Source organism: Salmo salar, chromosome 01 (genome assembly GCF_965601325.2).
Source record: "Salmo salar chromosome 01, fSalSal1, whole genome shotgun sequence".
In the NCBI taxonomy this organism is placed as follows: domain Eukaryota; kingdom Metazoa; phylum Chordata; class Actinopteri; order Salmoniformes; family Salmonidae; genus Salmo; species Salmo salar.
This window is the reverse complement of record NC_138291.1, coordinates 62,237,213-62,251,840: the sequence shown is the minus strand read 5'-3', so window position 1 is coordinate 62,251,840 and position 14,628 is coordinate 62,237,213. Positions and strand designations below refer to the sequence as shown.

The window sequence follows — 14,628 nt, the reverse complement described above, 5'->3', positions numbered from 1 at the left end:
GAAAAATCAGTCCATGGTTGAATCTAAATGGTGGACGCCTGTCTTAAATTATATTCAATAACACAGAATTAAAGGCCATTCGTAAAGCCATTGCAAAACTCATGGTACTTACCAATTTAGTTAGGTATTTCATTGAGAAAACGTTATCAATCAATCAATCAATCAATCAATCAAATGTATTTATAAAGCCCTTCTTACATCAGCTGATGTCACAAAGTGCTGTACAGAAACCCAGCCTAAAACCCCAAACAGCAAGCAATGCAGGTGTAGAAGCACGGTGGCTAGGAAAAACTCCCTAGAAAGGCCAGAACCTAGGAAGAAACCTAGAGAGGAACCAGGCTATGAGGGGTGGCCAGTCCTCTTCTGACTGTTATCATACAGAACATGTGGTTGAGCTAAGTCCAGTTTATTTGATCAGCATCTATGCTGGAAACATTCCAGGTAAAAGTTCCCCACAACTTCATACAACATTGAGTTACAGCATTGGCTAAAGAGGTCAATCCCTTATCAGTCAGTAGATAATGTCACTTCATGCTTACAGTGCAGCCTAATGCACTACACTGCCCATAATTCCATTAATACAATCCAGCATTCAAAGCCACGGTGGGTACCTTACCCAAAACTTTGGGAGACAGTAGGCAGTGAGTTAGAGGCCTGTAAAAGACTAGTAAAGATCTTTACAAGGCTTTGAGAACTTTAACACTCTCCAGTCCACACTCAGTGTCCACTGTAAAAGTTTGAGAGAGTTTAGGAGACAAGAGTAGGAGATGGAGGGAATGTGCGATAGAGGAGAATGAGAAAGCAAGTGCAAGACGAAGGAGAGTGACAATGAGGGAAGAGTAAGACAGCCAAGTGTGAGAGAAGGGGTGAGGGAAAGAAACAGTGAGGTAGTTGAGGATTGTAAAACAGATATATTGGAGGAGAGCAAGATAAAGAAGAGCAAGAAAGGGCTTGAGATGGGTCTTGAAGTCAGTATTCTAAAAGTATGTTGTATGAGACAGAATCAATGCGTGTCCAATTCCCATCAGTTTCAGACTCAAAGTTCACACGCACACGCACACGCACACGCACACACACACACACACACACACACACACACACACACACACACACACACACACACACACACACACACACACACACACACACACAATAGAATTCAGGACTGGTAGCCAGATGAAAGGCCTCTACTGACATGTGGAGACACGGTTACTATTTTTGGCCCAGGTATCAATCATGGGCTGTCTGAAATATTAAAGAGAGGCTTACAAAGAGTGAAATGAAATATGTAGAGCATCATTAGAAAAGACCTACATGTACATGACCCTTAAATAAGGGAGGAGTGAGAGAAAGAGAGATAGAAAGAGGGGGAGATAAAGTGGCAGAGGGGAAACAGAGAGGAGAAGAGCGAAAGGGACAGATGGAGAGTGGGAAGATGCAGAGGAGGTAGAGATGGAGAGAAGAGTCACCCAAGAATGGCAGGTTAAAGTGAGTCAGGGTGTGTATATATAGGGTATAGAGTGAAAGTGAGGGGGGAAATTGGATATCAGAAAGGAGTGATACTGTAGAATGAACACCAACACACACACACACACCAACACACACACACCAACACACACACACACACACACACACACACACACACACACACACACACACACACACACACACACACACACACACACACACACACACACACACACACACACACACACACACACACACACACACACACACATACACATACACATACACAACCGTGAGGGGGGAGGGAGGGGTGGGGAGTACACCATGTTGGTTAAAACATTGTGTGCATCAACAGAACCTCCATTAAAGATTATTTGTGGTGGAAGCAACCAGTGAGTGGAAATTACTTTATTTCCTCACAAATCTCAGTTACCTACGGAGTCCTATTCTTGGAGATTGCAGACATTGATTTATGTGTGTGTACCTGGAGCGCCAGTCAAGTCTTTCATCTAAGAGCAGTTCCACATCCCTGACAGCACTTTATACAGACAGGAGATGCCACCGGATAATGGGGATAAGTTCAAACACACACACAAACCACCAGGATTCTTTTTTACATAGACAGGATGAGGAATTGATTAACAGGACCTGGGTACAGGTGCATATTTCCTCCACTCTACTCTTCTCTCCTCTCCCTTCTCTCTTCTCTTCTCTACTCTATTTTGTTTCCTCATTTTCTTGTTTCTAAATTAGGAACAGTTAAACTGAACCACTTTACAGTCTCCCCCTACTGTTTCATCGTCAGCTTAGGTCGTGCAATCAAACAAACACACACACATGCACTCAGGCACACACATTTGCGCATCAAGATAAATCAGTTCCCAAATTAACGCTTTCCTGACCTGATAATACATGATGACCAAAGCAAAAGGACTTCCCCACACACACACACACACACACACACAACACCACACACACACACACCATTCAGCAGACCATGGTAATTAAGCCTATGGCCGGTACAGTACTGTTCTGTGTGGCTGTAAGAAGTGCTGTCCTAAGCAGATGTGCTATTAATATTTAAAAGGAGGCCTCTTGAGGTTAGTCAGTCCCAGTGAGGATAGCACTCTTTGCTTCGGCATTGGCTCAGCACTCACATACAGTACATAGTGTATACATTTACAGTACCAGCCAAAAGTTTGGACACACCTACTCATTAAAGGGTTTTTCTTTATATTACTATTTTCTACACTGTAGAATAATAGTGAAGACATCAAAACTATGAAATAACACATATGGAATCAAGTAGTAACCAAAAAACTGATAAACAAATAAAAATATATTTTATATTTGAGATTCTTCAAATAGCCACCCTTTGCCTTCTTGACAGCTTTGCACACTCTTGGCATTCTCTCAACCAGCTTCATGAAGTAGTCAGCTGGAATGCATTTCAATTAACAGGTGTGCCTTATTAAAAGTTAATTTGTGGAAATGTGTTTCCTTCTTAATGCGTTTGAGCCAATCAGTTGTGTTGTGACAAGCCCTATTTGGTAAAAGACCAAGTCCATATTATGGCAAGAACAGCTCAAATAAGCAAAGAGAAACGACAGTCCATCATTACTTTAAGACATGAATGTCAGTGAATACGGAAAATGTCAAGAACTTTGAAAGTTTCTTCAAGTGCAGTCGCAAAAACCATCAAGCGCTATGATGAGACTGGCTCTCATGATGACCACCACAGGAAAGGAGAGTTACCTCTGCTGCAGAGGATAAGGTCATTAGAGTTAACTGCACCTCAGTTTGCAGCCCAAGTAAATGCTTCACAGAGTTCAAGTAACAGACACATCTCAACATCAACTGTTCAGAGGAGACTGCGTGAATCAGGACTTCATGGTCTAATTGCTGCAAAGAAACCACTACTAAAGGACACCAATAATAAGAAGAGTCTTGCTTGGGAAAAGAAACACAAGCAATGGACATTTGAGTGGTGGAAATCTGTCCTTTAGTCTGATGAGTCCAAATTTGAGATTTTTTGGTTCCAACCTCTGTGTCTTTGTGAGACGCAGAGTAGGTGAACAGCATGTGTGGTTCCCACCGTGAAGCATAGAGGAGGAGGTGTGATGGTGCTTTGCTGGTGACACCGTCTGTGATTTATTTAGAATTCAAGGCACACTTAACCAGCAGGGCTACCACAGCATTCTGCAGTGATATGCCATCCAATCTGTTTTGTGCTTAATGGGACTATCATTTGTTTTTCAACAGAACCATGACCCAACACACCTCCAGGCTGTGTAAGGGCTATTTGACCAAGGATGAGAGTGATGGAGTACTGCATCAGATAACCTGGCTTCCACAATCATCCGACCTCAACCCAATTGAGATGGTTTGGGATGAGTTGGACCACGGAGTGAATGAAAAGCAGCCAACAAGTGCTCAGCAATATGTGGGAACTCCTTGAAGACTGTTGGAAAAGCATTCCTAATGAAGCGGGTTGAGAGAATGCCAAGATTGTGCAAAGCTGTCAAGTTATCATCAAGGCAAAGGGTGGCTACTTTGAAGAATCTCAAATATAAAATACATTTTGATTTGTTTAACACTTTTTTGGTTACTGCATGATTCCATATGTGTTATTTCATAGTTTTGATGTCTTCACTATTATTCTACAATATAGAAAATAGTAAAAATAAAGCAAAACCCTTGAATGAGTAGGTGTGTCCAAACTTTTGACTGGTACTGTACATGTGCACACATGAGCACACACACACTCAGCCACCCATCTTTAGGAGAGACACGACAGCAACAAAACATCTGACAGACACATGGGAGAGAGATATAGTAAGAGAGTGAAGGCGATGGGGGCTGTGTGCGCACATGCTTGTGTAAGAATGTGCATGTGTACGATCGAGAGACAGTGTGTGTGTACGTCACTAAGCCAGTTGCACAGAGAAAGGAAGTCTTGTAAATGAACCCCTAAAACGATTGTTAGATCACAATGTCTGCTCTATATTTGGACTTTCATTTTTCTTGTATGAGCTTTCTATCCTCACTGTATATTTGACAGTTTAGTGTGACTTTTATTTTGAAAGCAGGTGTTTTTTTGCCTTCTCTGGTTTACACGCCAAGGGTAAATGGGAAACGGGCACGAGAGAGGAAAAGGAAAATAACTTTTTGTTAAGGTTGTTCAAGCACCCAAGAAACAACATCAAATTTAGCACCTAGTTGGAAAGAGAACAAGGCATTTACTGTCTTTAAAAATGGTCTTGTTTCAGATATCTTTCTAATTCTTTAGAACGTGTACTGAAAGGATATTTGTGTTGTAATTGATGTTCTTAAGTCTGCTAGCGATATGACGTTATTAGCTGTAGCCTAGCTCTAACTGTTTGTGCTGGCTAATATTAGTTAATATTGTGCCATATTAGCAAGCTATTAGCATGTAATCAACTACTGTGCCTTGCAAAAGTATTCATTAACCTTGGCGTTTTTCCTATTTTGTTGCATTACAAAATGTAAGTTAAATGGATTTTTATTTGGAATTAATGTAATGGACATACACAAAATAGTTTAAATTGGTGAAGTGAAATGGAAAAAAAATACTAACTTGTTTTAAAAAAAATTATAATAAATATAAAACGGAAAAGTGGTGCGTGCATATGTATTCACCGCCTTTGCTATGAAGCCCCTAAATAAGATCTGGTGCAACCAATTACCTTCAGAAGTCACATAATTAGTCAAATAAAGTCCACCTGTGTGCAATCCAAGTGTCACACGATCTGTCACATGATCTCAGTATATATACACCTGTCTGAAAGGCCCCAGAATCTGCAACACCACTAAGCAGGTGGCACCACCAAGCAAGTGGCACCATGAAGACCAAGGAGCTCTCCAAACAGGCCAGGGACAAAGTTGTGGAGAAGTACAGATCAGGGTTGGGTTATAAAAAAAATATCAGAAACTTTGAACATCCCACGGAGCACCATTAAATCTATTATTAAAAAATTATTTTAAAAAATGTACTGAGTTACAGTTCATATAAGGAAACCAGTCAATTGAAATAAATAAATGTGGCCCTAATCTATGGATTTCACATGACTGGGCAGGGGTGCAGCCATGGGTGGGCCTTGGAGGGCATAGGCCCACCCACTTGGCAGCTAGGCCCACCCACTGGGGATCCAGGCCCAGCCAATCAGAATGAGTTTTTACCCACAAAAGGGCTTTAGTACAGACAGAAATTATCCAAAATTTGAGAGAAAAAAGCTTTTTGTGCATTTTGAAAATTTCTGGGATAATTAATCCCATTCCACTACCTTTTCAATTTTTTTAAAATGATATGAAAGCAAGCTTTTATATTTACAAGACCATCATGCTTGATTGAGCAAGCTATTTTGTCTTGTAGTAATGTGGTGCCTGCTTGTTTTCTTAAACCTTTATTTTAGCAATACATGTCATTGAGGAAAATGTGACCCGATTCAGGAAACTAGGCATATGTCGCAAGTCATGACTTCACATGAGAGCCGTTTGAACTTAAAAAATATTTTTTTTGGCAGAAATGCCTTCTTGAACATGTGAACTTTCATGTGCCTTAATAACAAACTTGTATGCCATCTGTAAATACGAATAAATTGTTAAATTACAAGCCGAGGAGTTCGGATTGGTCTGCCATAGAAGCTCGTCAGTCTGTGTTGGTAATCCTGTCGAACGCTGCTTTTAAAAAAATGTATTGTGTAATGGAGCTGCGTAAGTGTGGCTCTCCACTTTCTGGAGAATCACGTTTTGAAATCAGTGGAATTAGAGTATGATAGCTAAAGAGATGGAGGAAACACCTGTCTCCGGATTACATCTTAAAACTAAGGGCAACCGTGGCATGGATTCCTGACAGGGAGATGCGTCCAGGCACGATGATCTATACAGGTAAGATAGTCTAGCGTTAGCTAGCTACATTTTAAGATATTACATGTTTTCTAATTTTGACAGAAAGTGGTTTCATTTCAAGCTAAAGTGTACTGTTAGCAAGCTAATGTTAGCTGGCTGACTCCTTAGCTGATGTTATCTAGTTAGCTAACATTGAAAATGGTTGGTTAGCTCCCAGCACTGTGGTAGGCTGGACACATGACATTTTTAACAATGCTTTTTTCTGATAAAAACTAGTTAATTGCATCTGCTGTGGAGCCCAGTTTTATGATATGACCATATTTCCCAGCTGCTTGCCATTGTTTCGAAGTAATCACTAAAAAACTGGCCTTATTTTAGGGCATTTTTCACCCTGCCAGCTCCTATTAGTTATATTGAGCACCATGGCACCAGCTCGCCTTCTGAACGTTCTATTCCCAGCTTATTGTTCTACGTCACGATGCCTTCTTCGCTATTGTTGGCAATGAGACCTGTTCACGTTGTCTATAGTTAAAATATAAGCAAAAACAAAAAATTACTCATGAAACTCTAAGGTCGTCCCATTGATTCCTATAGGGGAAATATAGGCATGTCTGTCTATTTCGCCAAATATCTCGCAATGTGTATGTTTAGATTTTTTCAAGTCGGACGCCATTTTAATCATGAGAATCTCCTCCTTCTAATTATGTAAGTCTGGGCAGCGAGCTCGGTTGTCATCAAATGCTAGCCCCAAAATACTTTTTGCCCCTGGAACGCTGAGCTCCCCCCATTGTTTTCCTATGGCGAGGCATGCCAGTCTATTTCACCAATATCTCACAATGTGTATATTTAGATTTTTTCATGTCGGGCACCATTTTACTCAGGAGAATCTCCTCTTTGTAATTATGTAAGTCTGGGCAGCGAGCTTGTTTGTCATCGATCACTAGACCAGAAATAGTCAGAAGTTTTAATTTTTTTCCTACTTTCTCATGACACCATCGAGGTGCGGATGTTTACTTTCTACACAAGTATTTTTATTTCAATTTTGTCCGTTCTAATGCTGTTTTTCAGCCTTGGGTGAATTTTTACTTGTTCTATTGTCCAGCCTACCTGTGGGATTGTTGGCACTGTTCATTGTTGTTAGCTGGCTGGCTCTTTAGCTAACGTTATGTGACGTGTGTGAACTTACACTTTATTTACCTAACTAGGTACATTGTTTACCTAGCTAGCTATTTGTCTTAAGCTAAAGTGTACTGTTAGCTAGCTGGCTCCCTAGTTGACATTATTATTTGTTTCCCAGAGCCATGTGCTGTTCTAGTAAGAGCCTAATGTTAGCTAGCTAACATTGAACATGGTTGGTTAGCTCCCAGCACTGTTGCATTGTTGGCACTGTTCATTGTTTAACTAGCTAACGATTGGCTGACTGGCTCGTTAGCTAATGTTACGTGAGGTATGTACAACACTCGTTGAATATGGACGGTGTCAGTAAATGTCAGCAAAAAAGCGTAATGAAATTGTTGCCAGCAGAGCTGGTTAGGCTGTTTTCATGCTATCCAGAGGTAAACAAATCATCGGCCAGAGCGTCAAGTGTGCGCTTCGAGAGCGAAACAAGATGGGTGGGGCTAAAGCTTAGGGTGAGGGTGTGAACGATACTGAACGGGTGAAGACAAAGAAGAGCTCTTCACTAGATAGCAAAACATTCAAAGGCTATTTTCTCAAAAGTGAGTTTACAAGTTGATCAACTTTCAAAGCAGAATTACTTTCCCATTGTTCCTCAAATGCAGCGTATGATATACCATTTTGTAGCTCCGAGTCTCTACTTTATCTAATGTAAAAAACACAATTTCAAATTTTGCTACATAAGACTGAATCCAGGTGGTGAGTCACAAATATATATTTCATAGCATCTTTTTTTTGGTCAGTAAGTGCCCAACATAACAACAGTTGGTGGTGTGTTGGACACAGTCACTCAAATGTATAGGTCTATAGAGTCTATCTTCATTCCTGATTTCTGTAGCTGTTAGCTTACCTGTGTAATATTGACATAAGCTTAGAAACACTTGTTTTGCAAAATAGTCCTGTTTTATCAATTGCTGTGCCGATATATATATATATATATATATATATATATATATATATATATATATATATATATATATAATTTTAATAGCAGGATACTGTAAAGTCTATTATTCCTCTGAAGGGTATGAATCGGGCTGTTTGAGAATGTTAAAATCCTAATCGACCTGCATACACATTGTTTGAAGTACAATAGACCAACATAGCTACTGGAGTAGTTCAAACCTGTGTGCTAGAATACCTTGGTAGAGCATGGGTGGAGTAGGCATTGTGGTGCTAGTGAATTTCCTTTCTTTTTCAGCTTCAGACCAATGCCTACTTCTCACTTAAAACATAGGTTTTTGATTTCCATGGTTTTTACACCGGAAGGTGATTACACAAAATTATACAACATTTCCACATGCAAAAGGTATCTTTCAAAAATGTAATTTTGCAATTCAAATGATGTAAAAAAAATGGTTTTGTCTCACTTAATTTATTGTCCAGTGTAGTGCTAGGGCAAAAAGACCGAGTTTGACCCAGTGTAGTGCTCGGTCCCGAAGACCGAGTTTGGGAAACCCTGCCATAGCTTAAGCATTCAAATAAGCCGCCTCAAATTTGCAGCCTTCGGTGATAATTTCTTTCTAGGAACTGATCCATCCTCAGTATCTAATGTGAAGGTAATATTTGAATGGAGAATGCTGATCCGAGAGCAGCGCTGTCTTTCTTTCAATCCTATTAGTATCGACACATGCTCTAACGACGCACTTATTAAAAGTTCTCCCTACGTGGTGTTTTGGGAAATGCATGTGAGTTCTACGGCTGTTATAGATACGATGCATCGTTAAAACACTCGTAAGCTTAAGTTCCATTGCAAAGTTCCATCACAAAACATATGGCTTCTCCCTTTAAAGAGGGGAGGGGGGGTGAATATCAACAGCTGCTTTTCATTAAGCACATACCAGCTCCTTTGACTCTCAAAGTACTAAATAAGTTGAGTGAGCATTTGGAAAGAGAGTCCCCCCAGATCCCCCTTGTTGATGGCTACTTCTGACTAAGGGGACCTACGCCAATGTATTTTTTTGTATTTATTTTAGTGCGGTCCGGACCAGCCTTGATTTCAACGTCCACGGACGTGATTCCCTAAAAACACGCCACTTCGATACAAGTTACTTTCCGTAGCAGGTTAGGAGAGCATTTTCGAAACATAGACGTCTTTGTTTGGTTTAGATTCGGTCCGGTCCAGACTGAAACAAATCTGAACCAATATTAGACATCTATGTTTCACAAGTTTGGACAGCACAGGACAGTCCAGTAGAGTAGCGGTTCTCAAACCTCTCCATGGGGACCCCAGGCCGTTCCATGTAATTTATCTATTCCAGAGCTAGCACACCTGATTCAACTTGTCAACTAATCCCCAAGCTCTTGAGTAGCTAGTTCAGAGCTACAGAAAAATTGCCAAATGTACGGGGGACCTTGAGGAGAGGTTTGAGAACCATGGCAGTAGATCACAGTAGAGTGCAGTACATTACAGTAAAAAAAAAGTACAGAATGTATTTAACATTTATTCAGAATCGAACATTTACCTGATTTCAACATCCGAAAAATATTTATTTCCAACGTCTGGAAAATACATCCTTTTGCTTATTGGTTTCAGATTTGTGGGAACACAACTTGAAATGGTGTCTTTTACTGCTTGTTTCTAGCCTAATGTTGTGTCTTTTACAGCTTGTTTCTAGCCTAATGCATTGCAGAGTTATGCATCCTATACATTTATATAATCCGGGTTTGAGTTGGCATTAGCCCCCTCCCCACCCCTAGCGCCGCGCCACTGGAATGGATGTGCACGGCAGAGTTGTTGACAAATACATATCCAACACATGGGCTAGTCCAGCATCCAGATTGGAGCTGTAAATACAATCAAGATGGTCAAATAGCAGAGTTGTGAGTTTGGCACTGATGATCAACACATACTGTATTTGGATTAAAATGTCAAGAAGACAGGTGTTCGAAACTGGTGAGTTTTTCTGATGCTAGCAAACATGCATTTGCATGCTCTTTACATGTGCATTTGTTTTCTCAGCTACAGTTTGAGTTGTTTCCTGTCTGACAGTGAAATATGGCTAGCTCTTACCATAGCTAGTGTTGCAAAAGCCCATTGCATTGCATGCATTGTAAGGTAGAAGCGTGACAACTTGCCCAAAGTTTGGTGTAGGTTTTGTACTGATGTATCTTGCTAGCTAGCTATGTTTTGTGGAAAAATTTAGGACTGGAATTTGGACGGAAGCTAGCTATTGTTAGTTAGCTTCTGTGTCAAGGTCAGCTGTTGTTGTCTGGCTCTAGCTAACTAGCTAATGGCTGAAAGTATTTGTGTAACAAACCTTCCATAAACAAATATAGCTAGCTACCATTCTTTGCATGTTCGTTAGCTAGCAAGCTAGCATTTAGCTGACTGGTGTTAGCTAACTAGCTAGCTAGAGAGGCTAGCTGCTGAACTTTGGACAAGCAAGCTAACGTTAGCTAGTTAATCAAAATATATGTTTGCAATTATTGATTAACCTCAGCATGAACACCACCATATAGCGATCTATAGTAGCCTAGGTTTTATAAATGTAATTTTTTTTGCCTAGGTTTGTTATCAGTCACTTCTTGTAACTGGCAGCATTTTGCAACTGAAATTCTCGACCCGGTCAGACAGAACTCTGAGATTCGGCTAACAAGATGTTAGCTTTGTCAGAAATGCTACAAAACGGCAGCATATAATTGGTCCTTAATGGAGGGAAATGAGCATGTGAGAGCGATAAATTATTGTTGCGCCTAAAAACGTTGTCAATCCGAAATTTTTGAAATCCATTGGATGCTATAGTCTCATTTTAATCCATCATCTAGAATTTTAGCTAGGTAAGTGCCAGCTAGGCTGCTGAGGGAAGGACGGTTCATAATAATGGCTGTAAAGGAGCAAATGGAATGGCATCAAACCATGTGATTGATACCATTACGCTCCAGCCATTTCCATGACGCCGTCCTCCCCAATTAAGGTGCCGCCAACCTACTGTGGTAGGCGAAAACTCAATTGCTAACGACCCTGTTAATCAATCCGATATGTGATTCTCGGTAACGACCGGACGGCTCATGACAAGAGGTGGAGAGTGTGTTGTGTACCACCAATCAAGTTGATTTGTGAATTTTCACCGAGATTGGTGTCATATTGGCTTAGATATGATGGTAGAGAGATTTTAATCTAACACTGAGCTTCAACCAATGCCATACTATTGTGGGGGCTATCGACCCTACAATAGTAACATTGGTGTCTCAGTAAAAGCACTCTTCTGTTATTAGATTGCTTACTATAAACCTACTAATTCCAGGTCACACACTCCCTCACACAGGTTCACACTCACCTCTGAATATTCCTAATCAAACAACAGTGTCCCTAATGTTGAGTTTGTTTTTTTCAGAACGCTGGGGAGAGACCCTGACCTTTACGATGGCGGGAGAGGAGATAAATCAGAAAGCAGTGAGTACTGTCTGTTCTGTAGCCTTCTCTTAATCACTGTCTCCCCCCACTCTTCTTTCCCTCTGCATCCCTCTCTCCATCCCTTTATCATGTTCTTTCTGTCTCGCTCTCCCTCTTTCCTCTCTTTCCATCTCTCTTTCTGTCTCTATCTCTCTGTTTTGCTTTAAAACGCACACAAAGTATACTGAACAAAAATATAAACCAAACTGTTTCATGAGCTGAAATAAAAGATCCCAGAAATGTTCCATACGTACAAAAAATGTTGCACAAATTTGGTTACATCTCTGTTAGTGAGCATTTCTCTTTTGCCAAGATAATGCATCCACCAGACAGTTGTGGCATATCAAGAAGATGATTAAACAGCATGATCATTACACAGGTGCACCTTGTGCTGGGGACAATAAACGGTCACTCTAAAATGTGCAGTTTTGAAACACAATGCCAAAGCTATCTCAAATGTTAAGGGAGTGTGCGATTGGCATGCTGACTGCAGGAATGTCCACCAGAGCTGTTGACAGATAATTTAATTTCTCTACCATAGGCCTCTTCCAACGTTGTTTTAGAGAATTTGGCAGTACGTCCAACTGGCCTCACAACCGCAGACCATGTGTACCACGCCAGCCCAGGATGTCCACATCCAGCATCGTCACCTGCGGGATTGTCTGAGACCAGCCACCCAGACAGCTGAAGAAACTGTGGTTTGCACAACTGAATAATATCTGCCAAAACTTTCAGACACCATCTCAGGGAAGATCATCTGTGTGCTTGGTGTCCTCACCAGAGTTTTGACCTGACTGCAGTTCAGCTTCGTAACCGAACTGCAGAAAGAAACCATGGTGGCGGTGGGGTTATGGTATGGGCAGGTCTACGCTACGGACAATGAACACAATTGCATTTTATCAATGGCAATACCGTGACGATATCCTGAGGTCCACTGTTGTGCCATTCTTCCGCCGCTGTCACCTCATTCAGCATGATAATGCACAGCCCCATGTCGCAAGGATCTGTACACAATTACTGGATGCTGAAAATGTCCCAGTTCTTCCATGGCCTGCAAACTCACCAGACATTTTACCCATTGAGCATGTTTGGGGTGCTCTGGATCAACGTGTATGACAGTGTGTTCCAGTTCCTTGCCAATATCCAGCAACTTCGCACACCCATTGAAGAGGACTTGGAAGACATTCCACAGGCCACAATCAACAGCCTGATGAGGCTGCATGCTGCATGAGGCAAATAGTGGTCACACCAGATACTGCATGATTTTCTGATCCACGCTCCTACTTTTTTATAAAGGTATCTGTGACCAACAGATGCATATCTGTATTCCCAGTTATGTGAAAGTAAGTTATGTAATGAATTGATATAAATTGTCTGATTTCCTGAACTGTAACTCAGTAAAATCGTTGAACACAAGTCAGTAAAATATGTTGAACACAAGTCAATAAGGCTACCTGGCTATCTACTACTGTTAGCTAGCCATATGATTATGATTAACGACTCATGGTTTGATCATAACAACATACAGGAACTTAAGTCCTTTTGTTCACCTGACCTAGAATTCCTTACAATGAAATGCCGACCGCATTATCTACCAAGAGAAATCTCTTCGATTATAGTCACAGCTGTGTGTATTCCCCCCCCCCCCCCCCCCCAAGCAGACACCTCGACGGCCCTGAAAGAACTTCACAGGACTCTATGTAAACTGGAAACCATACATCCTGAGGCTGCATTTAATGTAGCTGGGGATTTTAACAAAGGTAATCTGAGAACAAGGCTTCCTAAATTCTATCATCATATCGAATGTGCGACACAGGCTGGTAGCATTGTCGACCATTGCTACTCTAACTTCCGTGATGCATACGCCCTCCCCCTCCCTCCCTTCAGCAAATTTGACCATGACTCCATTTTGTTGCTCCCAGCCTATAGACAGAAACTAAAACAGGAAACACCCGTGCTCAGGTCTATCCAACGCTGGTCTGACCAATCGGATTCCACGCTTCAAGATTGCTTCGATCACGTGGACTGGGATATTTTCCGGGTAGCCTCAGACAATAACATTGATGTATACGCTGACTCTGTGAGCGAGTTTATTAGCAAGTGCATCGGTGATGTTGTACCCACAGTGACAATTAAAACCTTCCCAAACCAGAAACCGTGGATTGATGGCAGCATTCGCGCAAACTGAAAACCACTGCTTTTAATCATGGCAAGGCGACTGGAAACCGAATGACCGAATAGAAAAACAGTGTAGCTATTCCCTCCGCAAGGCAATAAAAATAGCAAAGCGTCAGTATAGAGACAAAGTAGAGTCGCAATTCAACGGCTCAAACACGAGACATATGTGGCAGGGTCTACAGTCAATCACGGATTACAAAAAGAAAACCAGTCCCGTCGCAGACATCGATGTCTTGCTCCCAGACAAATTAAACAACTTCTTTGCCCGCTTTGAGGACAATACAGTTCCACTGACATGGCCAGCTACCAAAGCCTGTGGGCTCTCCTTCACTGTGGCCAACGTGAGTAAAACATTTAAACATGTTAACCCTCGCAAGGCTGCCGGCCCAGACGGCATCCCTAGCCGCATCCTCAGAGCATGCACAGATCAGCTGGCTGGTGTGTTTACAGACATTTTCAATCAATCCCTATCCCAGTCTGCTGTGCCCACATGCTTCAAGATGGCCACCATTGTTCCTGTTTCCAAGAAAGCTAAGGTAACT

At 41.4% G+C, this 14,628-nt stretch overlaps 1 protein-coding gene and 1 long non-coding RNA gene across 13 annotated transcripts in view; one reads left to right on the top strand and one right to left on the bottom strand.

The window, feature by feature from the left end:
• Positions 1-14,628, bottom strand: part of LOC106606915 (potassium voltage-gated channel subfamily KQT member 5) — a 147,326-nt gene that overhangs the window by 80,937 nt on the left and 51,761 nt on the right. The gene's annotated exons all lie outside the window — the stretch shown is intronic.
• Positions 10,229-13,543, top strand: LOC123723846 (uncharacterized). Its single transcript, XR_006770295.2, has 3 exons — positions 10,229-10,408; positions 11,850-11,908; positions 12,450-13,543. It is a non-coding gene; the product is annotated as an uncharacterized LOC123723846 (long non-coding RNA).